The 25,603-nt window shown below is 39.4% G+C and overlaps 1 protein-coding gene across 3 annotated transcripts in view; it reads left to right on the top strand.

Moving 5' to 3' along the window:
• Add2 (adducin 2) overlaps nucleotides 1-25,603 on the top strand; it is a 106,684-nt gene that overhangs the window by 543 nt on the left and 80,538 nt on the right. The window lies entirely within an intron of this gene.

Consider the following 25,603-nt stretch of genomic DNA (forward strand, 5'->3'; position numbering starts at 1 on the left):
ATGATGTAACATTTGGAAACCTGGGCTGCAGGCTCCGGTTCCCGTATGCGGATGGTGAGGCTCTCCTGAGGCGCAACGCCGGACCCGTGGGGTTTTCTTCGGTCTGGGTTTGCCTCGCCTGGTGGGGCTGCTCGTCCCTGCCCCTCTGCTGCCCTCCGCTCCCCTCCCTTCTCGTTCCCTCCCTCCCTCCCGTTCCGCTTTCGACCACCGCCCTCCGGGAAGCCCCCAGGCCCTGGTGCTTCCCCAAGGGGACCATCTGAACAGGTGAGGCGGGTCGCAACTGACAAATGAGCGGGCTCTGTGGGCCTGGATTTGTATGCAATCCCATCACTTTGGAGGGGGAGAAAAAGCCCACTCTCCCCGAGGAGGTGTTGCCAATGTGTTCTTTAGCTTCCATTTGCCCTCCCCTTACTTCTGTGTCGCCTGAAAGAAAACCCTCCTGGGACTAGGAGGCGGGAGTCAGTGTCTGCTAGTTTAGAAATCTCGACCACAGCCTACCTGGTGTTGGGGGAGGAAGAGAGGGAGGGGCAGACTGCTTTAGGATGCTGATCAGGAGCTCTGGTCCGGCCTATTGTCTTGCCTCTTCCCCTCCTTTTTCTCATCCATAATCTCCATTCCCTGCCAAATATAAATAAATACATTTTTAAAAAGCAAGCTCCATGGGCTAGGGATTTAGCTCAGTGGTTCTAGCGCCTGCCTTGCAAGCGCAAGGTCCCGAGTTCGATCCCCGATACCAAAAAAAAAAAAAAAAAAAAAAAAAATTAAAAAGCAAGCTCCAGCCCACATCCTATCAAATTCTTTAAAAAACCTGTCATTTGTCCATGACATACAATTATTATCCATCAATTTCTTTACGCCCACACTTCCATCCTCTGGCAGTTTGTCATCTAAGATTCAACTGACTCAAATGAGCCTTATAAATAATAGAAATCAAATCTAAGTTTCTAATGCAGATATATCTTACTAAGCCCAGAGGAAGGGTTGGTTGGCATCCTGGCAGGAGCATAGGGATTGGACAGAGCCAGCTCATTTTTCTTTCACACCGAGTTTGTGGGTCTAGTTGGGATTCCTGAGATATTTAACTTGCACGGGTAAAGGGTGTTTGGGATTTGAAAGTTATGTTTCTGTTTTAAGGAAAAAAATAGGTGGTCAGTATATCGAGTGAAAGTGCTTTAGATGAGTATGACCAGAGAAGACAGCTATGAAATTTCAGACTTGCAAGTAACACCTCCCACTAGCATATGAATAATATATGTCAGATTTTAAAAAGGGGTTAGACTATTTGATAATTTTACTTTCTAATGTTCTACCTTCATCCTTTAAAGTGATGTGACTTTTTTGAATGCCTGCAAATCAGGATCTTGCCCAGCTTCTTCATCCTTCTGCCCCCAGGGCACAAGTAATAACAAACCATTCATTGTGTCTGTGAGGTCAATACATTGTGAAAACCCACCAAAATCAATTATCCCACATCCACAACAATTTTGTAGAATTCTCTATGTTCTTTCTTATTTGAAGGTACTGGGAATTGAACCCAGGGCCTCATGCATGCTAGACAAGTGTTCTACTACCAAGCTACACCCTCAACCCCTTTTAAATTTTATTTTGAGATAGAATATTATGCTAAGTTACCTAGGCTGGCCTTGAACTTGCTATCCTTCTGCTTCAGCCTCCCAAATGGCTGGGATGACAAATGTGTTCTAGCACACTCTATATTCTTTCTTGTCCACCAGATTCCAGCACCCCCTACTAGAAATGTGTTTGTCCTACATGCAATACATGTAATATACAGTGGTGTTTGAAATGACAATACCACCTGTGGTTTCTTGGGCTTGGCTTGGAATTTGCTTTAAATATTAGTATAGTGCTGGAGTTAGCACACTTCAGCTATTAAGGTTTACAGATGATCAAATGTGTTTGTTGGCAGAAGGTTTAATGTTAAGATTTTAAATATATATAAAAAAGACTTTGGAAAATATATTTATCTATCTCCTACCTTGTTCCACACGGGATTTAAAGACATTTGCCAGGATTCATAAAATATAACAAGGCAGCCTAATTTAGAAGTAGAAGGGAAAGAAAAAAGGAATCTCAGGGTAGAGGCCCTGGCTAGGGCAGGAAAAAAATCCAGCTCTAAACCTTCTAGCAGGTATGCAGAAAGATAATTGAGCAGCACATGGCTCATATGTTTTATTTATTCATTAATTCAACCATTCACTTGTTCATTCAACAAACATTCAGTGAGAATTTATTACATGCTGGGTTCTGTGAGAAATGCTGGGAACAAAGGAGTGACACATACAGACATGGTTTCTGCCCTCATGGTGCTTAAAGATAAATGAAGATAAATGTAAGAAATGGACATTCATCAAGAAATTTGTCAAACAAGTCTGTAATTACAAATTGTAATAAAAGCTGTGCAGGAAAAATAGAAAACACAAAGTAAAAACTTCTTAAGGAAAACACATCAATTCTTGATTCTAATATCGGAGAGGAACTTTTTCCAAATACACTATCATGTTTGGTACAATGTCTTCAGTCATTTCCTTGTCAGACATGGGATGGGTTTAACATGCTTTTTTTTAATGGGGTCCCTCAGTGTGAGCTCATGATGTCACATCACAGGCCTCTCACACCCTTGGTGTTCCAAGAGTGTGTGTATTGGGAGGGGCCTGTGCATTCTCTAAAATTAGTGGCTTTATTCCAGGGGCAATTGGAAATGATTGATAATTAAAATATGTTCTGGATCATCTTGATGGCAAGGCCTGAGCAAATGTAGAATCTGAGTTTGCCTCTGTGTCTTCCCATTGGAGCCAGAGTGTGGAAATGAGAGGGGAGTTGGAGCGGAGTGTGGATCTGGAAAGGGCACAGGCTTGCCCACTCTGAAGAGCAGCTCCTGGTGATGGCTGCTGTACTGGCAGGGAAGGAAGCTCTCACACCTGTTCTACCTTCCTATGGACCAAGTTGCAGCAGTTTATTAGCAGCAGGTGTTGTGGTAAAAATGCACAAAAAATGCTGTTGTTGGTTTTAACAATAATTGGATTAGGTTTCCATTCATTGCAGATCAAGTAACTCCCCAGTAACTACCTTACATCTAAGGTAATGAGATGGCTAATTTGCTGTAATGGTTAAGTGGAGCCAGATTGCCTGATTTCAAATCCTGCTTTGCTACTTAGCAGCTATGAGTATTTGGGCAAATTACTCACCCTCTCTGTCATTCAGTTTCCTTTTATGTTAATAAGGGTATAAACATATAGTACCGATTTCATAGTGATTTTATGAGGATTAATTAGTTATTATATATGAAAGACCTGGACCATATAGTAAGATTTCATAAATGTTAGCAATGACTACTTTTATTAGCTTAAAATGATGGCTCACTTATGTAGGTACACCAGGATTATTTTTCCTCTCCATTTTTTTTATTATTTTCAGTTTTAATTTTTATTAGTACATGTTTCCAATATATAATGATTACATTCCTTATGCTAAGTTGGAACATATACATGACAGATCTCAATTCTTTTTTCAACCCCTTCTACTTCCCCCTCCTTCTCATGTCATTTCTTAATTCCCTTACCAAAGGAGAAAGATCTGTCTCACTATTTCTTATAATCTATTCTTTATTTTGTTCTTTATTTACATTTTGGGTTTCTTATATAGGAGAAATAATGTGATATTTAAACTTATTTCACTTGGTTTATTTCACTTAACATTATGGTCTCAAGGTGCATTCATTTTTCTATAAATGACTCATTTATCATCCTTCATGGCAAAGTAGTACTCCATTGTAGTACTCCAAAGCAGTACTCCATTGTATATAAATATCACATTTTCTTTTTCCATTCATCTGTTGATGGACATATAGGCTATTTCCAAGATTTAGCTATAATTAATTGTGTAGCTATAATCATGGGAATGGAAATATCACTGAAATATGATGACTTTAACTCTTGGGAAGATACCTAGAAGGGGAATATATGGGTAAAATGGAATTTCCAGTGTTAGATTTTTGGGGGACTTTGATACTGATTTCCACTATGATTGTACTAGTTTACATTCCCATCAATAATCATGATGGGTTCCTTTTCCTTGTAGCCTTACCAGCATTTGTCCTTGATGATAATCATTCTTTCTGGGGTAGGAAATAATCTTAGTGTAGCTTTAATTTTCACTTCTCTAACAGCCAGAGATAATGATTTTTTTTCATATATTTATTGGCTATTTGTACTCCTTCTGAAAAGTGTCTATTCATTTCACTTGGCCAATTTTTGATCATTGTGCTATGATTTGTTAATATGCATGGCATAATTTAGATTCTTTTGGATTTACTTAAGTATGTTTTATTCACTAGTATGTGGTGTATTTTGGAGAAATTTCCATGTGCTGCTGAGAAGAATGTATATTCTATTGTTGGGTGGAACACTCTGTAGATATTTTTTAAGTCCACATATTCAAAGGTTTTGTTCTGATGCTTCTTTGTTGATTTTTTTTGTCTCGGTGATCTATTGGTAACAGTGGTGTATTGAGTTCCCCCCTATAATTGTGTTTATGTTGATCTGATCTTTTATTTCCAGCATTGTTTGTTTTATGACATTGGGCGCACTATTGTTTGGTGCATATATGTTGACAATTGTTGTCACATCCCATTGAATTGTTCCCTTAACCAATATCTAGTGACTTTCTTTGCCTCTTCTAATGAGTTTTGGCTTGAAATCAACTTTGAAAATAAGAAAGTGTCTCCTGCTTGTTTTCCCATTGCATGGAATATTTTTTTCCATCCTTTGATTTTTAGTCTATGAATTTCTTTTTTGGGTTAAATGTGTTTCTTGTATACAGCATACCAGTAGGTTTTGTTTCTTCATCCATTCTGTCAATCTGTGTCTTTTGATTGGGGAACTGAGAGTTATTACTATAGGTATTGGCTTATTCCTGTTATTATGTTATTTTCCGTGGCTGACTTCCTTTCTTTCCCTTTTACTTAATTCCTAACCCTACCTGGCATGTGCATTCTTTTAGCCCCTTTGTCATTGCTAGCTTAATTGTCTCATTCTAGGATATCCAGACCTTTTTTTTTTTTTTTTGGAGTGCTGGTTTGGTCCTAAAGTTTTTTAGGTGCTCTTTTTTCATGGAAATATCTTATTTCTCTATCAATTTGGAAAGGTAGTTTTGCAGGATCTGTCAGTGTGTGTTGGAAGTTGTTTTCTTCCAGGCTTGAAACACTTCACTTCATGCTCTGCTGTCCTCTAAGCTGAGTGTTGAGAAGTCTGTTGTAATTTTAATGAGTTTACCTTTATAAGTGAATCATTACTTTTCTCTAACAGCTTTTAAGATTCTGTTCTTCTGTGGAGCTTCTGAGATTTTGACTATGATGTGTCATGGAGAAGTTTTATTCTGAATGTGGCTATTTGGAGTTCTATAAACCTCACACATCTGTATGTAAAATTCTTTTCTCACATTTGTATAGTTTTCTGCTATTATTTCAATAGACAGTTTTTTTATGCCATTTGTGCTGTCTTCTGATTTTTCACTAATTTCAGTTAATCTTAGATTAGTCTTCTTTGTGTCATCTAGCAGCACTGGGATTCATTTTTTATGTTCTCTTGTTGTTTTTAAGGTATCTCTCATTAATTTATCACCACCACCAACTCTGTCTTTTGGTTCTGATTCTCTGTCCTCATATTGGTCATCTCTGCTGCCCATACTTTTGATAGAATTTTTAATCTCCTGAATTTCTGTTTGGTTCCTTTTTATGGACTTCAATTCTTTTCTATGCTGGTCATTTATGTTTTGAATCATTTTGTTTAGCTCAGCTAGCTCTTTAATAGTGTCTTCTGTAGACTCATTGATTGTTTTGTTAGGTCCATTATCTATTTAGCGTTATCTTCTTTGAGCTCACCAAGTGCCTTATTGATCTGTTTTGTTATCACCTCTGTTACCCTTTCAAATGACTGTGTTGCTTTGGATTTTCTCCCCTTCAATGCCATATGCTTCAACTCTGGGGGAGTTGGATTTTTGGAGGCATTTTGTTCATGTTTCTCTTTCTTTGTTTCCTTTTTTCTTTGATCTGAGGCTTGAGGGTGGGTTATAATGGAAAGCTTTGTTGTTAGTATGGAGACTTCCTTAATTAGTGTCTGCATTGGTAAGTCCTATTGTTGTGAAGCTCTTAATGAAATGGACAATTTGCACAGAAAATATGTGCCACCAGTATTTACTCAAGAAATAGAATGTCATGTTCCTGGATGGGAGGAACCATGTTACAAAGATATAATTCCCCCCCATTTCCTGCCATGTGAATGGCAGCTTCCTGGTAACCAGAAGTGATGCAGATTTGTTCCTATTTTTATGTTCCTTTGGTATTCTTCTGGGGAGTTTTGAAAGGGTAGTTAAATACTTCTGTTCAATTCTGAATCATTTTACTGAAAGAAAAACCAAATAAATGCATTTCAATGTCACTAATAAATTGTTTTTACTTGAAGAACAAATTAAGTTATTAAACCTGGAAATGCATAGGGACTTTATGAAGACAGAATTTCATTTAACAATGGACATGATTTTCCACCTATGTTATTTTATGGAGTGTGAAATTCATCATATTTGCTTTCTTTACTTGGCATGGAGCCCCCATAAGGATCTGGCTTTTACTTTTAAAACTCTACGGTAAAAAGACACAGAAATTAGAGAGGGCGGATTTAGTTCTTACCTCTTTACTGTGTCAGATGCCAAAGCATCCATACTGATTATCTCAGCATCCCTTTATTTAGAATTTATTCTTTCTCTCTTGACACCACATTTCTCTTAGCTCTTTCAACACCCTCGTTTGTGTCCTAAATTAGCTACATCTGTTACCATAGTTATGCAGTATCCAGCTTAACCATTCCGTGCTTGCTTCTACCATACTGTGTGAGACTTTCTTTCTCTTATTTCATAAAATAGACCATTATTTTTCTTTCTTTTACTCTGTTCTCAGATTTTTAGTTTTTAAGGAAATGCATGCATATAGTTCACACATTAAATAGGACTGAAAGGGTTCCTGCATAAAGCAACACTCCCTTGCCCCACCCCAAATCCCTTATCCTAGGCAGTTTCTGCTATAGTTATTTCTTTTTCAAAATAATAAGCATATATTGCTGTTTCTGAATTTATCAACTTTGATCATGTCTAATGACTTCCTGCCATGACAGTCAAGGATGCAGCTTCTTATACCATGTCTCCATCTCACTATACACACACACACACACACACACACACACACACACACCCCATTATTCAACTATTTAAAAAGAATGGAAATATGTCATTTGCAGGAAAATGGGTGGGCCTGGATATCATTACATTAAGTGAAATAAGCCAGACTCTGAAAGACAAATATCCAAGAAATGCATATTTTCTCTCATATGTGGAATCTAGAAAAGATGAAGGAAGACTATTATTAGACAAGAAGAAGGGTGTAAGGGAGGGCAATGGGGGACCAATATGATCAAAATACGTTATATGAATGTATAAAAATACCACATTGAAACCCAATATATTATAAGATTAACAAGCACTAATAAAAATATATTTAAGAAAAACCCAGATTTCTCATTTCATAAGCTGTTGTTTACATCACTTGCAGCTCTAAGATAAAGCTGTTACCACCATCTCCCTTTGCTTTCTTCCTCCTTCCCTCTAGTTCTAGATTTACTTTTGTCTCATCGATGTGGATAAAATATTCCTTCTGTTCCACAGCCATAGCTTTGATTTGCCCATAAGGTAATTGTAAAAGCTGAAAATTCTTGAAATGTTTATCATCTGATGGAGTTGATATTGTTCACTGTGCAGTAAGTCACACACTAGGATTTCATGTCCTTCTTAGAGACTCCAGTATCTCACCTTTGGGCCAAAGAGTAGTGAACGTTTCCGGTGTGAAGTTCAAATAGATTCTTTTGTCTGGGGCCTTCTAAAAACACTTAAAAGGACTTTCATTTGGGGGCATCAGCACCATCACAGCTCCTCTGGTTCTCTGTTCTCTCCCTCTAAAAGGACTTCCCTGTGATTGAAGCAGATAAATTCAGAAACAGCAGTATCTGCATGCTATTTTGAGATACAGAGGTAACCCACAGCTGAGTGCTCCACTGTGGATGGCTTTATGTATGGGCACAGTTGGGGGTGGGCAGTGCCTACTGCTTTGCATAGAAACTTGCAATTTGTGCTCTTATGTCCAGCCTTTTTTTCCTTCCTGTTCTCTATAGTTCCTGCCATCTCATAGTTTGGGACATATTTAGGGCTCTGCCATACAGATTCATTACCTCTTTGGCTCTGGTCTCCTCTGGAATCTAGGCCAAGACTTCTTTCTCAGATGTTAGTCACTAGCCCCCATCTGCTTTTTGTCCTCTAGAAATTTGTTGAAGTCTTTTGTCTGGTTATGACCCGCTTTTATTTTGTCACTATGAGAGTCTATGTTTTTATTACCTATTAATCAATTTATGGAGTCCAAGGAGAGAGGAACATAGGATAGACAGGATAGGCCTAATATCTTGAATTAAAACCCAGGGGAATTCATTTTCAGTGAAGTCCTATATGATGGTAACATAAACTATTGACATGGCCTTATTTATTTATTTATTTATTTATTTATTTATTTATTTATTTATTGGTTTGCATTTTTAAAAAGTTTATTGGTACATTTTAGGTATACAATACAGTTACATTCATCTTTGGGATCTTGTACCTATACATGATGTATCTTGGTTCTTATTTTTTTCCTCATTCCCCTGCCCTCCCTTCACCCCCTCCACCCGTCCCTATTTACAAACTCTTTGTTTCCATTTTTTCCTTTTCTCATATTTTTTCTTTTCCTTTCTTTCCTTTCCTCTACCCCTCTTACTTCCTCTACTCATTTAGAGCTTTTCTTCCTATTTCACATTATCAATTATACATTTTGATCCTTATTTACACTTTCAGTTTTTCATACCAGAGAAAGTATTCGGTATTTACACATGTGTGTCCTATTTATTTCACTTAAGAGTATGGCCTCAATTTAGCTATAAATGTCTCTAGTTTCTCATTCTTTATAGGTGAGCAGTACTCCATTTTAAAAAAAGAAAAAGCACATCTTTTTTATCCAGTCTCCAGTTGATGGGCAATTGGGCTGTTTCCAGGTTTTAGGTATTACAAACTGTGCTGCTATAAACATGGGTGTGCATATATTGCTGTGGTATGATTCTTTTAATTCTTTTGGGAAGATACCTAGCAGAGGAATAGCTGGGTCAAATGGGACCTCTAATCCTAGTTTTTTGTGGTATCTCCATATTGATTCCTACAGTGGTTGCACCAGTCTGTACTCCCACCAACAATGGAGAAGGGTTCCTTTCTCCCCACAACCCCACCAGCATTTGTTATTGGTTGATTTCTTGATAGCAGACATTCTTTCTGGAGTGAGGTGGAATCTAAGTGTTGTTTTCATCTGCATCTCTTGAATGACCAGTGATGTTGAACATTTTTTCATATGTTTATTTGCTGCTTTTACTTCTTTGTCTGAGAAATGTCTGTTCATTTCAGATGCCCATTTTTGAATTGGGTCTTTATATTTGGGGGGTCTGATTTTTTTTCAGTTCTTTATATATTCTAGATAGTAGACATTTGTCTGAGGTCTACTGTGGTTTCTCTTGCAGTGCAGAAGCTTTTTAACAAGATGAGATCCCATTTATTGATTCTTTGTGCTGGTTCCCATGCTACTGAGGTTTTGTTCATAAAATCTTTTCCTATGCCAATGTCTTTAAGAGTTCTACCTAACTTACCTTCCAGCAAGTTTAGTGTTTCTGTTTTAGTATTTAGATCTTTAATCCACTTCAATTGTAGTTTAGTGCATGTTGAAAGATAGGGGTCTAGTTTTAATCTTTGGCAAGTTGAAATCCAGTTTTTCCAACACCATTTATTAAAGAGGCTATCTTTCCTCCAGTGAGGGTGATTGGCTCCTTTGTCAAAGATGAGGTAGCTGAGTACTTCTGGAATTGTTTCTGCATCATCTAATCTATTCCACTGATCCTCAGGTCTGTTTATTTCCCAGTACCATGCTGTTTTTATCACAGTGGTTTTGTAGTATAGTTTCAAGTTGGGGATTGTGATACCCCCTGCCATGTCTCTGTTGCCTAGAATTGTTTTTGCTATTCTAGGTCTCTTCTGGTTTCAAATGAATTTTTGGATTGTTTTCTCTAGTTCTGTGAAATATACTGTTGGGATTTCAGTGGGGATTGCATTGAATCTATATAGCAGTTTTGGAAGTATGGTGCATGGCCTCACTTTAAATTCAAAAAGTTTGCTTTTCTTTGTTACAAAAATACCCTCAAATAGCTATCACTTAGGTTCCAGTATCTCCTCCCATCTAGAATAATTCAGGAACATTGAAGCATTCTTCGACTCCACTCAAGATGATTAGCTTTTAGTTTGCATGCAATTCTAACAGTTATTTCTCATCAGAGACTTCAGAAAAGTACAAGTGTTAATTTTGAAAGAAGAGTTTGGATTATAGTCTAAAAGGGGGTTGGATAAATATGAGGATTATGAAAAGTTAAACATTTCTAGGAACCTGAGTGATTTTTATAGCCCAAGTGCTATGGAAGACCATTTGTCAGACCACTATTTGATTTAGACCCAGAAAGTAAGAAACTAACAGAAAGCGAGTTAATAGAGAGGATTCTCCCAAGGGAGGGGTGGTTGGCTTTTTTCACGGGGATAAGAATTGGTTGGTGCCAAAAACTTTGTACTGGAGTTAAATCTAGTTATAATTTATAAGAAAACCCATTTGTCTCCATGTTTCCATCTCCTTGGAGATTATTGCCTCATTTTTCAGCTTTGGTAATGATCAGTAAGATGGAAAAAGAGTTTTTCTGTTTTATAGTTTTAACTGTTAAAACTATAGGGTATAAAACTATTGTCAATTTTAAAGCCTTTATTATATTTAGTTCCAAACTGATGATATATCAAAATTAAGGATTTCAAAAAATTATAATCTCCTTTGAAAATGTCTACTATATGTTTTAATGTATTTCTTATTAATAGATATTTTACCAAAATAGTATTTTCTGTGTGGTAGAAAGTGTCTATTATATTTATGGTTAAAATGGTAAAATGTTTAGGATTTATCTGGAAATAATTTTTTTATATGGAGGATGAGTGGATTTAGAGTTAAGATAGAGCCTAAACTGATAATTGTTGAGGCAGAGTATACTCCATCATCTAAACTGGCACACTGTTTAGGGTGAATTGAGATGCTGTTCATGATTACATTAGAATAGGAGGCATTACCTGGATTTCCCAGACATATTGCAATCTACTCTGAAAATGCTAGGTAATGGTTCTGTGGGGTTCATTATAGTATTTTATTTAATTTTTTTCTATTTTTCAATTTTTCCATGATTAAAATATATCTACTGTTTTGTATTGTTTGCTGTTTTGTTAAAACTGGAGCTTGCTGTGTTGAACCATAATGTAAAATATTAGTGAACTTCAAACACAAAATGAAAATAGCTAGAGAATATCATCAAAGGATAAATGTATGAAGTTGATATATAATAATGAGATAAAAATCTATAGATCTGGCAACTGGGACACTCAGCACACAATGCTTAATCAAGTTGACAATGTTATAAAGCAGATCTATAGCTACCGGTCATGCAAAGGAGCCTGGTCCCTGTTGCTGTGAATTGGGATCCTAGACATGTCAGAAAGAGCAAGTCTTCTGAGAAATGAGGAACAGGAACTTTTGTTTGCAGAGCAGATCCACATGCCCATCTGTACCTGTTTTTGTGCCTCCCCTGTATCACATCCTTCATGACTTTTCACCTGCTAAGATATTCTTTTTAAAATGAGTTCCATTTTGATAAAAAGTTTCCATTACCACTTGGTAAATCCATAATGCAACCACATTGAGTGTAGTGATGATTTTTGCTGCTATACCAGTAAAATGATGTGGGGAGGCATTTGGACAAAGCTGCAAGGGTGAGCCCCACCTTCCAGGATGCCAGTTACTTTGATTCTGCCAATGAGAGGGGCCAGGTGGCTGTGGATTTGGAATGAGGTCTTCTGTGCCCTATTCAAGGTGGGGTGGAGATGGATGACTGCCCAGCTCCCAGATGGCAGGCAGCAAGATGGCACCTTGAAATAAACCTGGCTGCAGACAAGGTACTTCATCATTATAGTTTCTTTCAAGGGTAGAGTGCAGCTACTGTACAGTCAGGCACTGATGCTTTAAGACAATTTGTTCTGATGCTGTGTTGCTGGTATTACTTATTACTGTGTTCAGCCCAGTATGATATAGAAAGTTGCTTTTTAATTTACTAAGCCTGTGGATTTAAAAAATAAGATCAAGCTTATTGAGCTGTAATGTACATACAGTAAAATTTATCTTCCTTGCATGTGTACCTCTATGAATTTTGACAAAAGTAATAAAGTCATGTACCCACCACTCAATCAAGATCAAAAAATTTCCTCATACTCCTTTGTAGTGAATCCCATCTGCAGGTCTGGGGAACCAACCATGTGATTTTGTTTTATCCTGTACAGTAATTTTGTTCTTTGCAGAATGTAGTAGAAATGAGATCATAGCCTTTTATATTAGTCTTCTGTTACCTTGTATAACTTTTTTGAGGTTCATCCACACTGTTACAAATATTAACAATTCATTCTTTTTTGATTGCTGAGTAATATTCCTTTAGATAGATGTGCCTCAATTTGTTTAGCTATTTACTCATCAAAGACATTTGTGCTGTTTCCAACTTTAGGTGATTATGAATAAATCCACTGTACACATTGGTATACAGGTTTTTGTGTGAACATAAGATCTCATTTCTCTTCACTAAGTATCTAGGAGTAGGATTGCTGTGTAGCATGATAAGTTTGTGCTTTATAAGCAACTACCAAACTGTCTTCAAAATAACTGTGTTGGGCCAGGGATTTAGCTCAGTGGTTTCGCTGCCTGCTGCGCAAGTGCAAGGACCCGAGTTCGATCCCCAGTACCAAAAAAAAACAAAACCCAAAAACAAACAAACAAACAAAAAACCCCAAAATAACTGTGTCATTTTGTGTTCTTACCAGCGTTACCTAAGAGTTCTGGTTACTCTTTACTTGTTATTGTCAGGTTTTTTTTGTTTAAAATTTTAGCCATCACATTAGTATCTGAGTGTGATTTCAATTTGCATTTTTCCAATGATCAGTGATACTGAGAATCTCTTCCTGTGCTTAAATGCTTTAGTATCTCACCTTGGTTTTTCCTTACTTTAAAAAATATCAACAAGATGCTTCCATTCTCAGGCAAACAGGAGAAGGGTGGTTCTTTATAAGAGTGGGAGCGAGATGTATAATGAGGCATAAGAGAGGCTGCCTGAGAGGAAGGCAATGTTCAGGGGATGAAGTTGGGAACTAGAGTATCTATTCTTCCCTCTGCACAGGCTGCTTTCAGAGTTCTTCTCTGGAGGATTTTGTGGTTTGTTTTATGAGGAGCTGGCTGCTCCCTCAGGGAGGGAAGGAAGAAGAAGGAATACAAACTATAATATTGATTCCATTGTGTTTTATTTGCTCACTCCAAGTTCTGATTTCTATATCTTTAGTTCAGTAACTATTTTTTGTGTGTGTGTGCTTTGTTTTGTTTTTGGTATCGGGGATCGAACTCAGGACCCTGTGCTTGCAAGGCAGGAAGTGGCACCACTGAGCTAAATCCCTGGCCGTATAATTGAAAACTTCTTTTTTTTTTGGTACTGGGGATTGAACTCAGGACCTTGCACTTGCGAGGCAGGCACTGTGCTGCTGAGATAAATCCTCAGCCTCCCAAATCAAGCCTTTTTTTCCCCCTGGTACTGGGGATCGAACTCAGGACCTTGAGATTGTGAGGCAGGTGCGGCACCACTGAGTTAAAATCCCTGGCCCCAGCTATTTTTGAAAATAGATAAGTTTGACTGAGATAAGTAGTAGCTCCACTGTGAATTTTTTCAGAGAGAGGAAGGGAAGAATCAAGGAAGATGATCAAGACAATATGTATTTTTGCGGTTGCTTGAGGTTTAATAGCACCAATAAGTAACCGATCACAATGGTAGCTAAGTTGTGTGGCTTACCTCTGCATATCAGCCAGTCAGTCCACAGTGTTTATTGAATGCTTCTTATGTGCAGCAATTATTCAAGGTACTGGGAGTACCATGGAGAACCAGGAATTCACACTCCAGCAGGGAGAGATAGAAGCTAAACATGTAGACAAATGATTAAACAGTGCCAAGCATTAGTACCTGTCACACAGGGGAGAAATACAGAGAGTATGTGGAAGAGTGGTAGAAGGTAGCTGCTTTAGCCAAGGTGACCAGGGAAGTACCATGGGGATGGGTGACATTGAGTTGACTCAAGTGAACTAGTAGGATTGAGTTGAGGATGAATAGCACTGGCCGATTGTAGGCCTTTTTAATAATGCTATTTGAGGTGGCCTCATGGGCTGAGAGTGGGGTGAGGAGGGTGTAGGGATCAGCCATATAAAACCATCCTCTTGAAGTCTACCAGGGAAGGGTGGATTCCCTGGCAATGATAAGAACTCAATTGAAAGGAATGGAGGGTTTTCTGGAGTGAGTCTATCCTGTGCAGTTGTGTGCAAGGGTCAAATCCTCAGGTACAGATCACATAGGACTTATCTAAAGTTGGGGCACTGAGAGTTGGGAACAGTGGATAGAGAGAGGGCCAGAAATTGAGTCAGAGGTGCTTTGCAGGGGAATAGTTACAAACCTAGGCTATTTAAGTTGGATAAGGAAGGATGGGAAGAATGGAGTTGTAGGGTAATGGAAAAGTAACTAAGGGGTCTTAGAGATGTTGGATAATTGGTAGAAAGAGGATATTAGAGTAGGCGGGCTGGACAGGGATGGTCAAAAGAGGAGGATATTGACATCCTGATGTTGGTGATGGGGATCTTACAGATGAAGACAAGACTTCTAGGGTATGACCATGGGAGAAGGTGGCTGAGGCTGGGTGGAGAGAGAGATGGTTGGCATCGGAGGCCACGGGAAGCTGCTGTTGGATGAATCACTGTGTGCATGTAGAGGCCTTCAGGAAAGAGTAAGGATAGAGAACAGAAGATGAGCAGCCAGGAGCTGACATGATCAGAGAAAGAGGAGTGAGTGTGAGGAGGGTAGAGGAGAGTCACAAGGAGGGGTGACGAGATATCGGCTGGAAGATCTACACCTCAAAGCAGTGGGATTTTGGAAGGAGTGAAAATGGAGGTGGCTGTAGGGTGCCCACACTGCACTTAAGAAGGCCCTTTGTGTGGGGGTGGGAGAAGAGGCTGTGGGATGACAGTGTGCTTAGTGAGAGAGCATCACAGAAAAGGGCTTTATATGGCTGGATTAGGGAGTGCTGCAAAGACTTGTGTGATTGTTCACTTTGATTGGTTTCCAAACAGGACGGAAGGTAACCAAGGAGTTATTACTGACTTCAGACTTTTTCAAAACTCAGTTAAAAGCAATTAACAGCATCTGATGTTTACCAAAGTCCTTGTCTCATGGGGAATCTCCTAGCTGTTCTTGTGAACTGTAAGTGGCGAAGGAAAGCCTCCATCCCTTGAGGAATCTTGTGTTTTCCTGTCTTTAATTCCTGCATCATCTCTTAGCCATAAATTTCACAGAGAGGACAGAAGGCTCTTGTCCTTTTGTATCACCATCTTGCTCTGTGAGGACTCTCTGTCTAGACTTGCTGTGCTAATGGTGACCTATAACGTAATAAAATGCTTACAGGAATAATAAGAATGGATGGGAAAGCTGCACTTTCTTATGATTCATGCTCTGTGCATTAGCAAAGGACATTTTTGGAGGAATGAAGCATACTGTGGTAGACTATGGGTTTTTAGAAAAATGTGTGGCCAAAACTCTCAAAAAAGCCACTCTACACTACCTGACAGTTCTGATGCATTTACTCTCCCACTTACTTTTCAGTGACTAATTCACTCCTTCTTTCTCTAAATATCTTTCCCTTCCCAACCTACCCATCTTGCTGGGTGCCTCTGATTTCAATGAGAACCAGAAACAATGAACTGGGAATCACCCCACCCCACCCCCACAACAAATCATCCCCTGCCACTCCAGGTCAAGTGGGCCTGCTCCTATCAAAGATTATTGTTCCTTCTGGGCTTTAGGCCACTTCTCAAAAACACCACTCTAGCAATTGGCCTTTCTTTTTCTGCATTAGCAACACACCCACCCCCTTCTGTCTGTCTCTTAGTTCCAACATTTCCATCAGCCATCAGGTGGTTCCAGTATCTCCCACCTAAGCTTCTCTAGCTACTGCCCTATTTGTCTAACTTCTCAGCAAAACTCCTTGAAGAAGCTGGCTTTGCTCTGTTTCTCTTTCTGTGTCCTTACCTCCACCCTCTCTCTAAGCCACTAAGGTTGGTCTTGTCAAGAGCATTGATGATGGCATCCATATTGGGAAATCTCATGAATATTCATTTTTTTCCAGCACTGGGCATTGAACTCAGGGCCTTCACATTAAGGTAACCCTAGCCCTTTTTAAATTTTTTATTTTGACATAGAGTCTCACTAAGTCACTAGGTTGTCCGGGATGGGGTTGAATTTGTGATCCTCTTGTCTCACCCTCCTAGAGTGCTGAGATTGCAAACATTTGCCACTGTGCCCAGCTAATTCTCTGCTCTTATCTTACTAAACCCACTGCATCGTTCAAAGCACTTGACCACTTCTTGAAGCACCCTGTTATTTGGCCATCTGGAACACTTTGCTCTCCTGGGTTTCCCTTTGCCTCGCTGGCTGTCCCTTTTCTTCCCTTGTAGGTTCCCTCTATTTATCCCTTCATGATGCTTCCTACGGCAGAGCTTATCCAAGCCTTGGCTTTAGGATCCATTTATATACTGTTGAGTCCAAAGGCTCTATCTCTCCTAACTTGAGCTCAGCGGTTCTTAGATTTTAATATGCATACCCATCACCTGGGGAACCTCTTAGAATGTAGATTCCAGTTCTACAGGTCTGGGGCAGGGCCTGAGAGTCTGCATGTCCAGCTAGCTCACTGGTGATGCTCATACAGCTGGTCTTTGGACCTCACTTTGCACAGTGTTTAGTAGTGAGGTTGCAGGTGTGTGTATCAACTGCTCCCTTGACATTTCTACACCTATGTCTGACAGGCATCTCAGACCACACCTAACATTATCCTTTTGACTTCTTTCCTCAAGCCTGTTTCACTCTACATTTTTCTTACATCACCTTCCCAGTTGTTCAGGCCAAAAGTGTTGGAGTTGTCCTTGGCTTCTCTCTTAACTTCACTTTCTCATCCATTCCATTAGCAAATTATAGTTGGCTCAATCCTCCAAAACATATCCCAAAACTTTCCACTTGGCTCCATAGTAAAAATAATGACATTCATTCAGTACTTATGCATGTAAGGCTGTGTTATGTATATTTACATGTATTGAAAGTCTAATAATCATAACCATTTTATAGAGTAGATGATATTATTCATCTCATTTTTTGGATGAGAAAAAGTGGATCCCTAATAAGCAATACATCTTTATGGGTTGAGTAAATTAATAAACTTTCTATGTTATAACTAGGTAAACCTCCATAGACCTTCAGTTTATGACCTTAAAAAATACAACTCATTTTTGTGGCCTATTTTTCTCCTTTATTATAAATATAGTAGTCAATAAAGCTATTGATATTCTTGGAGAATTAGGGAGATAGTGTCTTATTTCAAGGTTTTAAGTCCTTGCTAGGTATAAATTACATACAAATGTTCATAGCCAAATGTTCAAAGGGTTTGAATGTTACAGAATCTATAGTTTCTTTGCTGTCACCAAGCCATTTTGGCAAAGGTCACATGCATTTAAGACACTAAAACCACTTATTTCTGATAATTATCATATTGTGACGTACCTTACTAAGACATAGTTGTTTCTGATGTCCTTGTGAAAGCAGGAACTCTTTTACTTCTCACTATATCATTGATTTTCTGTAGTCTGTGGGTTATATTGAGAAAATAACATTCAAGCTCCAACATATGTTCCTAAGTTTTCGTTGTTCTCAATGTTGAAAATATTGTGCTGTGTGCTTGTGTGTACACTTGCAAAGTATGATGAGAAATGGTGGTGTTCAAAAAAGCAACCTATATGGTCATGTGCATGGAAACCAGTTTCTAAGCTAAAAGACAATCTCAGGGAATTTGTGTTATTAAGATTGGAGAAAAACAGGTTAATCACCTGCCTTGTTATACTCTGTATTTTAAAGAAAATCTTTAGTAAACTTATAAAAACAATAATTCTTAGTGTAAATAATTTACCTAGTTTTTTGAGGTATAAATTTAGAGTGGAAAAGAGAGACATTTATTTTTGTCCTAGTAATTTCTATTACACCCCTCTCTAAAGAATCAGTCCTCTCAGACTTTCAATATGCCAAGGTGAACATAACTCCAAATGCAGCACTCATTCTAGGAAGTAAGACTCTTATATACAGATGTCCTTGAATTACAAGGTTTTGACTTAGGATATTTATTTATTTATTTATTTATTTTTGCTTTGTGATGGTGTGAAAGTAATACTCATTTGGTAGAAACTACTCTTTAGATTTTGCTCCTTTTCCAGTGCAGGAATAGATGGCCCCATACTCTTTTGGGATGCTGGGAGGCAGCAGGGAGCTGCAGCTCCTCAATCATGTAATCACAACAGTAAGCACCCACACTGTACAGTGTACTGTATTCAGTGGACTACATGGATATGCAACATTTTATTAAAATGGGCTTTGTGTTAAATGATTTTGCCCAACTATAGGCTGGTGTAAGTGTTCTGAGCTTGTTTAAGACAGGCAAAGATAAGCTATGATATTTAGAAGCCAATGCATTTTCAACTTATATTTTAAATGTATGATGACTCTATGAGAATCTAAACTCATCATAACACAGGAACATCTGCATAAACAAATTTAGAAAAGCTAAAAGAAGCCCTAAGCATTAGCCAGGTTGGCTGCTCTGATTTTTCATTCTAACTGGCCCTGCCTGTCTTTATGTGTCTGAGTAATGTGAATCATATGTCACACATCCCCACTGGAATTTCAGAATGTCAAAGCAAAGGGACCATAGAGATGTGCCTGTTCAACCCCTTAGTTACAGCAATCAGAGAAACAAAGCTGAGAAAGAGAAGCCACTGACCCAAGGCGAGGCAGATAATTAATGACAAATCCAGGTTCCCAAAAAGCTATTCTTTAGGGCATTTATATTTAAACATCAACTTTCCATTTTTTAACATCAGAGTTTCCAAGATGCTATTTGATCTCAAGGATCAAATTCTTTATAAGAATCTAAAATGTGGTAAAGGAGCCGGGTGGGGTTTGGTAAGGTCTCTAGATGGCCAGGCCCCAATGCCGACCATTAATTTTCCTCCTGGACACAGGAAAAGTTACAATAAAAAATTTAGACTTTGAGCAATGTTACAAAGTATCTTAATTTAATAAAATACCTTAACAAAGCACCACAAACTGGATGGTATAAAACAACAGAAATCTATTCTCGCCCAGTTTGAAGGCTAGAAGTCTGAAATCAAGGTGTTGTCAAGGCCACACTCATTCTGAAGACTTTAATAGAGGATCCTTTCCTTTTTCTGTCTTGGGGTGTTGGCCAGCAATTCCTGTCATTCCTTGGCTAACAGCTGCATCACTCTAATCTCGCCTCCACTGTCACATAGTCTCCTCTGTGATTTTGTATGTCCAAATCTCCCTTTCTTTGTAAGGATGATGCCTTTTTGATTTAGAATTCACCCTAACCCACTATGACCTCATTTTAGCTTGATTATGTCTATAATGACCATATTTCTAAATAAAGTGTTTCATATGAATACAAATTTTGGGGAGATACTATTCAACCCAGTATACAGAGCTACCATGCTTTTATGTTTCGACCCTTGGTAAGAATTTATGTTTGTATGTCCTGGAAAGACATGCTTTTTTTCTTGGTGTAGGAGAGAGAGAAAGAGAGCGAGAGCGAGAGAGAGAGAGAGAGGATATTTCCAAGTGTATTAGTGTTCCATCACTGTGACAAAATACCTGAGAATAACAACTTAGAGAAGGAAAGGCTTATTTTGGCTCATGGTTTCAGAGGTTTCAGTCCACGTTAGCCAGTTCCATTGTTTAGGACTCTGGCAAGGCAGACATATTATGGCAGAAGGGCATGGCAAAGGAAAGCTGCTCATGTCATTGTAGCTAGGAAGCAGACAGTGGAGGAAAGAGCCAGAGAGAAAGGGGCTGGAGATAAAAATATACCGTTTAAAGCCACACCCCTGGTATCTTATTAGACCCCACCTCCTAATAAGCCTATTCAGTGAATAAACTCATGAATGGTTTAGCCCACTTGATGAAATTAGAGCCCTACTGGTCCAGTCACTTCCTAAAAGCCTCTTGGCTGGCAACCAATCCTTCAACACAATGAGCCTTTTGGGGGACATTTTGGATCTCAACCATAACACCAACAAATATAACATGAAATAAAAATTTTCATGGTCAACAGAATTTAGAAGACACTGTATTCTCCTCTCCTTTCTGAGCATGATCAGGCAGATAGGATATAAAAGACTCAGAAAGGTTGTATAACAAAGACCCGAGTTTATCCTACCAATTTCAGAATTTACTGGGCAGGAAATGTTTTGTGTACTGATACACTATATTGGTTAAGGATTGCCTCCACCTGCGTGAATTGGAAACCCAGCTACAGGGCCAAGTAGAGATTTATTCCCCTGACCTAGAAAGTCAGAGGTCTGCTGGGTCGGGGATTTAGCTCAGTGGTGCCACCACCTGTCTTGCAAGTGCAAGGTCCCAAGTTCAATCCCTGGTTCCAGGAAAAAAAAAAGAGAAAGTCAGAGGTCAGCTGTAAGAGGCTGGCACAGCAGCTCATACTGACCTAACTGTCTCTCTTCTGGGCTGTGCTCAGCAGGTGGTGTTCCTTCTCTTGAAAGCTGATTAACCAGCCACTCCATTCCCAGCCTCCTAAGTACCTTCCAGACAGAGAAGAGGAGGACATGATGAAAGAGAAGGGATAGTATTTCCATCAAAAATTAGACTTTTGTGGAAATTGCCAGCAGATTTCTGCTTGAACCTTATTCAAACAGGACTGTATCAAATGGTCACTTCTAGCCTCGGGTAAGGCTGGGAAATGCAGTTTTTTAGTGGGCATATTATTCCCTGGGTAAAACTGAAGTTCTGTTAGGGAGGAGGAAGGGAAGATGAATATTGCTTAGGCAGCTGGTACACACACACAACTTCCTCTGGCATTAGTGACCAAGAAATGTCCCATGTTAAACATTTGTCCTGGCTGCCCTTCACAAGAAAGTGCTTCCTATTGAATTCTGGGTTTTTGACATCCACCTCCAGGTTTAGCCCTGCCAAGCAATTTAGCTCAGTACAACTCAAGCAGTTTATGAGTGCACATACTTGTATGGGTCTGTGCTACACTAAGAGCTCTTTAAATTATTTAGTGGCTTGGTGTGTGTTTGCGTGCCTAGGCTAATTTCATTTTCTTTAATGTGCTTTAATGGAATTTGGGACTACAGCCCCCCACCCCCAATCTCTTTAGCATATTCCTGCCATGTTAAAAGTAACATACTCAAAATGCATTACAGGGCCGGCGATTTAGCTTAGTGGTTCTGCAGCCTGCCTTGAAAGTGCAAGGTCCCGAGTTCAATCCCCATTACCAAAAAAACCAAAAAACATCAAAATACATTACAGAAGCAACACTTTCTTCTGGCCAACATTTAAAGCAGTGAGAGACAGAGGCCTCCACCTGCTCAGACAATGGATGCTGCACTGTGGCTCAGGAGACCTTGCCAGTGGCAGTGGCCTTCAGTAATCACTTCTGTGGTCTCACATTCTAATCACCAGGAGAGCCAAAGTGTAAGCTTCCATTGCCAGACAGGAAGTGCTCTGTTTTAGGTCAAAATGGACTAAAAATAAGGTGGCTATGACTGTACGAACCACAAAGCTTTCATTTGTTTCTTTGTTTTAACTTTATGTGGTCAGGGAGGCCAAGACCAGGAGGAAAGAGGCTAGTTAGAACTGCACCGTAGCTTAGCTTGCCCTGACAAATAATAATGTTAAAGTTAACGCTACAGAGACAGACCAGATTCCAAAACAGGCTTTTTGATTTGTGTTTAAATAGGTGGCATTCCTAATCTTACCTCTGGAAACTTAGGGTGAGAAGGAACCACGTGATAGGACAGTCAGGTCACCATACTTGAGAACAGAAATGTTCTCCACAGTGAGGGTTTGTTGTCCCTGGGAGAAACATCATGGATTCTGTACACTGTTCACAGCTGTACACATTCTCCATACACTGTTGTGGTTACAACAAGCTCTTTCCTTGGTTCTAGGTAGAGGTAAGAAATCAGGAATGACAAAACACCTACTTCTCCTACCAGTAATACCATGTCAAAAATTTTTTAAAAAACGTTTAAAATTTTATGCCATTATAAATTTTTGAGAAATCACAGGGCACACAGGCTTCATGTCCAAAGGCAGTAGCTGAAAGGAGCAAATGCCCTTTTATCATTTTGATAGTTGACCTGCTGTACAAACAAATTGAATTTAAACGGTAATCACACTGAGCACAAAGGAAGCAATTTGTTGATCACTGAGTAATGTTTAAGAAAGGTCAGTCTGAAATTATAAGTGATTTCTATGCCACTGACCCATAAAGAGATATTGTCCCTGGAACACAAAATGCATGTAGAAGAAAAGGGTCATATAGCAGAAGACAGGATGGATTTCTCTTGTCAGTGATTGTGCTGCAGCGTAATGTGAGTGCATTTGGCATGACAGAAGAGCATGGCATGATGGGAAGACCATTTATCACACGGTGCTGCAGTATAATCTGGAAGTTTGGCTCTATAATTGAATCCTTGTTGGGCTCTAAGCTCCTGGAGTGCAGGGAGCATTTGCTAAATTTTTGCTATCTCGAAGCTCTTAGCCCAATGCATCACTTGGTCTTCAAAAACTGTAAGGTGAGTAAAGACATTAGGAGAGCAATCGTGCCCAAGCAAACCAATCCAGAAACATTTGTCTTGTCAAGAACATTTGGATCAGATGTTAAGCTGGCAGCCCCAGGCTGTGGGTCAGTGGTGGAAGCCCAGGCAGGGGCCTGCTGCAGCGTTGCCAGTGAGCATGGATGAGACCTAGAACTCCAGTGAGGCCGGCAAATTGAGATCAAGGGCCTCAACAATTATACTGGGACTGCACAGCTAATAAGGGACAGATAAAGACTTAATTCCACAAACTTTGCTTCTTAGGTCAGTGTTGCCCCATCTTACCCTTTTGGGAAGTGGCAGAGTCAGGATGCCTGAGTTAGAATCTTGATTGCCCCCAATTAGTAGTGGAGTGACTGGACATGTTGCCTTCCCTCTCCTGTTCATTGTTGTGGTCCCTGCTTTATCAAGGTGACAGCGAGGACTAACAAGGTTAATGTGTAGTGTGCATGCTGGCCCCATGAACTGTTCCATAGAGTGAGCAGCTGCAAGCCCAACTGCTGCTGATGCTTTTCCTATTTGCATCTCTTTTAAAGCTCCAGAATGAAAAGGAGTGACATGGTAGGTACAAAGACAACCATCTGAGAGATTTACCATGATAAATAATTCCCACTGATGAGAGTCCTAAGAGGTCAGAAGAGAAGCCTATTAATTTTGCTCCAAAGATCAGAGAAAACTTCACAAAGGGTTGATGTTTGAGCTTCCCTTACAAAAAACATGGGATATTTCTTCTTGGTCCCATTCTCTTTTGGAAGAATCCTTTTAAACACAAAAGTAATTTTATTTATCAGGCATGTTAATAATCACAAGTGCAGGCTCACTAGCTTGTTATTATTTGAATTCTGAGCAGGCGATATCTATTGTTTACAGCTTTCCCTATTATTTGCATAATCTATAGAGTTGTTTCATAATTTAGATTAAAATAGTCCTTCTTTTGGCTACAATCTACAAGAGATACTTGTATAATATATACAGTTAATTGTTTCTCTAATTATTGGCTACAGGCTTGGATTCAATTTATCTCCTCTCTGCAGGGTCTTTTGTTGTCCTTGGATACTCACCTCACATACATCCCTGAGTGTGTGTGACTGATTAATCATAAAAATGGTGACATTCCTTGGGGTAATTGGACTTTTTATAAAAAGCATCTGCTGTGCTTTCTCAAGAAAGAGTCAGGCCATCTACCAGTTAGCACAGACAGCTGCTCTCCCGGGAGGGTCTGTGTTGAGGCTGCAGTCTGGCTGTGGATGGGGATCTGTCATGTGCCCTCCCACCCCACCCCCAGCACATGGCCTTTTCCTGCTTGTGCTGGGATATTAGAAACACTGCACACCTTAGAGATGTGGCCATGCCCCTTTGCACATGAGATCAGCCCCTTTACATCTAAGGACAATTTCCAAACTTCAGGGCCTTTTCCCACAGCATAAATGTACAGCATCTCTGGGTCTGCCTGAAAGGAGTGTGGGAATAAGAAACAAGTAGAAACAACAACCCTAGAACAAGAATGAGAAGGAGCACTTTAATAGTTCACCTTGAAATCTGAGGTTCAGTTCCATCAACTGATCCAAAGCCTGAAAAAAGAGAACTAGAGAGCATGTCCAGGTCACCACCAAGTCCCGTTTGAATTTTTGTCTCTTGAAGCTCCCAAATCTACTCACTGGTCTCCATCTCCCCCATCCCCTGAGCCCAAACCCCATCACTGTCAGCTAATTATTTGCCGCTGCTTCGAACTGGCCTCTTCAAGCCCACTTCTGCCCACTCCCTGTTCTATTTTTCATACTCCAGCTAAAGTGAGCTTTCAATATGCACATTGAACCTTGCCATCTTTCTAGCTAAAGGCTATTAGTGCTTCCTGTTATTCTTAGAAAAAGAAGGCAAATTCCTCTCTGCTCCAATCTCATAGCACTTATCCCCTTGCCCAGTCTGCTTCCACCCAGTCAGGCTTCTTTCTATGCCTTCAATTCATGAAGTATCTTCCGGCCTCAGGGCCTTTGCATCATCTTTTACCCTTGCTTTCTTCATGTGGTTTTTCTTAACTAGTTCCTTCTTGCCTTTTATATCTCAGCCTAACTTTCACCTCTTCAGAGGTCTCTCTCTCTCTCTCTTTCTCGTTCCCCTTCACTGTATCTATATTTATTATATATACATACTTCATACATATACAGCTGAACATACAGTAGTTTTGGAACCATTGAAGTAAAATGCTGACATAACGCTGCCCATTTACCCCTGAAGACTTCAGTGTATTTTCTAAAAACAAAGACATTCTCTGACATAACCAAATACAATTTTGGATAGCTGTAAGCCAGGAAATTAACATTGGTACAATCCCATTATCTAATCTACAGACTATATTCAAATTTTGCCAGTTCCACTAACATTCTGTCTAGCAAAATAGTTTCTTTTTCTGGTCCAAGATTCAATTAAGGATCAAGCCTCTCTAGACTTGAGACTGGAACAGCTCCACAGTCTTCCTTTATCTTTAGCAACCTTGACATTTCCTAAACGTCCTGGCCAGTTCTTTTGCCACATGCTCCACTATTTGGGTTTGTCTGATGGATTCTCATGATTAGGCACAGGGTGTGTGTTCCG

The sequence above is a fragment of the Heterocephalus glaber genome, unplaced genomic scaffold, assembly GCF_053883595.1.
Source record: "Heterocephalus glaber isolate CG9 unplaced genomic scaffold, H.glaber_assembly_v1.0 deba00001456, whole genome shotgun sequence".
In the NCBI taxonomy this organism is placed as follows: domain Eukaryota; kingdom Metazoa; phylum Chordata; class Mammalia; order Rodentia; family Bathyergidae; genus Heterocephalus; species Heterocephalus glaber.